The 2,676-nt window shown below is 38.6% G+C and overlaps 1 non-coding gene across 1 annotated transcript; it reads right to left on the reverse strand.

The window, feature by feature from the left end:
• Positions 1 to 2,049: 2,049 nt before the first annotated feature.
• On the reverse strand, positions 2,050 to 2,122 carry TRNAC-GCA. Its single transcript has one exon. It is a non-coding gene; the product is annotated as a tRNA-Cys (tRNA).
• Between the last annotated feature and the right edge of the window lie 554 nt (positions 2,123 to 2,676).

Genomic DNA, 2,676 nt, shown 5'->3' on the forward strand with positions numbered 1-2,676 from the left:
AACAATATTGCATAGGAACCTGGAATGTTAATTTCTTGAATCAAGGTAAATTGGAAGTGGTCAAACAGGAGATGGGAAGAGTGAGCATCAACATTTTAGGAATCAATGAACTAAAATGGACTGGAATGGGTGAATCACTAACCAAGAGCTATGCAAAAAAGAGCAAGAAACCCCATTTACATTTGTATCTAAAAGAATAAAATATCTAGCAATACGTTTAACCAAGGAGATCAAAGACTTATACTTGGGAAACTATAAGACACTGATGAAAGAAACTGAAGATACAAACAAATGGAATTTGTTTGAAAATATACCATTTTCAGGGATTGAAAGAATAAATTTTGTTAAAATCACTAGACTTTATTTCAGGTTTAAAAATTATTAGTCTAGTGTTTATTATTCCTTCTGTAATTATTTCAATATCTTATATGTTTACAGGTCATGTTCTAAATATTTTTGGCTTAGACTTTTTGTCACTATAAAATACATTTTTTTTTTTTTCCAGATTTTGAATCACTTAGGGAGCTTCCCAGGTGGCTCAGTGGTAAGGAATCTGCCTGCCAATGCAGGAGAGGCAGGAGATGAGGGTTCATCCCTGGTTGGGGAAGATCCCCTTGAGGAGGTGATGGCAATCTACTCCATCATTCTTGCCTGGAAAATCCCATGGACACAGGAGCCTGGTGGACTACAATCCATGGGGCCTCAAAGAGTCAGACATGATTGAGTGACTGAGCATAATGAGCTGCATATCATTTAGACCCAGTCTTGAACTTAGGGCAAGGTCTTAAACTTTCTTGTACATAAATAACTTCCTTTTCTGAAAGAGGTATCTGTTGCCCGGAGGTGCTTTTAAGTATTGTAGCAGAGATGACAAGAAAAAGTAATATTTGAGACTCATCACTTCAATTTTGTAACAGTGATTTAAAGAAAAGCAAAGAAAACAACTTTGAATGCCAAGGCTTTTGATTTACAATAACTGGGCTTTTTGACAGGCACAATGTTTTGAATAGTAAGAGTCTGGTCTTGAGTATTAAGAGTAAAAGCTCTGGAGGAATCAGGAAGTAAAGCTAATGGATTCAGGACTAGCTAGGGAAGAAAGCAGGTGAGGAGCCAGATAACCTCTCCTAGAATTGCTTTTGGGGAGATAAGAGGAAGGAAGGAAGGAAGCCCACCTTCCATCCTGTTCCCCTTCCCTTAGGCTGGAAACTACCGTCAGTAGGAATAGATACTGACAACTTGATTCTAGAAGAAACATAGAGTTCATAGGGTTGACAAAACCATATGATGAAAATTCTTATGTGTTTTTCCACTTCTCATGTTTTCTGACTATAAAATGGCATATAGGTAAATGTGACAATGTAAATTAAGAGACAGCAGTTCACTAGTTTTTCTTATTAATAGAGTATAACAAGGAATATTGCAAAAGACTTTGAAATGTACAAAAAATTGCTGGGCATCCTGCCTGGTGCACTCTTCTGGATTATCTGTTGTGCTTTTCATTGGCTTTAAGCAAATTTACTACCTAAATTGTATGCTAATGTAAACAACTTTTGTACATAGGAATGGGCTTCTCTGGTGGCTTAGATGGTAAAGAATCTGTCTGTAATGCAGGAGACCTGAGCTCGATCCCTGGGTGGGGAAGACACTCTGGAGAAGGAATGGCTATTCACTCTGGTATTCTTGCCTGAAGAATTCCATGGACAGAGGAGCCAGGTGGGCTACATCTCAAAGAGTTGGGCATGACTGAACAACTAACAGACACATAGGAATGCAAATAAATTTTATTAGTGGAAATGTAATTTATTCTTTTCCTATGAAAGTGAAAGTCGCTCAATCATGTCTGACTCTTTGCGACCCCATGGACTACACAGTCCTTGGAATTCTCCAGGCCAGAATACTGGAGTGGGCAGCCTTTTCCTTCTCCAGGGGATCTTCCCAACCCAGGGATTGAACCCAGGTCTCCCGCATTGAGGTAGATTCTTTACCAGCTGAGCCACATGGGAAGCCCAAGAACACTGGAGTGGGTGGCCTATCCTTTCTCTAGGGTATCTTCCTGACCCAGGAATTGAACCAGGGTCTCCTGCATTGCAGGCAGATTCTCTACCAACTGAGCTATCAGGAAAGCCTTTTTCCCTATGGGTATTAACCAATTTTGAATCTGTTTGCACATTCATGTCAGCATTCCTGATGGTTGCAACATCATACTGGTTCCTTCACTTATTAACAAGTTAAATAAATTCTTGATATATTTTAATTTTATGTTTGCATGAGAGTCATGATTTTGCTTTTTATTTTTTGACCAGAATGGAATCTTTACTTTCACAGCTGTGTAAATCTGATCCAAATGTGTCCACCACTACTTTCTCCAAAAGAAACATGCTATAAATGAGCAAATTACATCTGCTCACTGAGTGAATGGACATCTTGGCTGTCTTGTTGGGTTTAATTAAGAGACCATTCATAGCAATACATTTATAGTAGAAAGTGTAGTATCATGTTAAGCCGTTTTAGCTTTTGCACATACATGCGCACTTCTGGCCCATGATTCAAAAGATTCTTGACCATAGGCAGAACACTCGATGACATAAATCAAAGCAGGATCCTCTATGGCCCATCTCCTAGAGTAACAGAAATAAAAACAAAAGTAAACAAGTGGGACCTGATTAAACTTAAAAG

Source organism: Bos indicus x Bos taurus, chromosome 12 (assembly GCF_003369695.1).
Source record: "Bos indicus x Bos taurus breed Angus x Brahman F1 hybrid chromosome 12, Bos_hybrid_MaternalHap_v2.0, whole genome shotgun sequence".
NCBI lineage: Eukaryota > Metazoa > Chordata > Mammalia > Artiodactyla > Bovidae > Bos > Bos indicus x Bos taurus.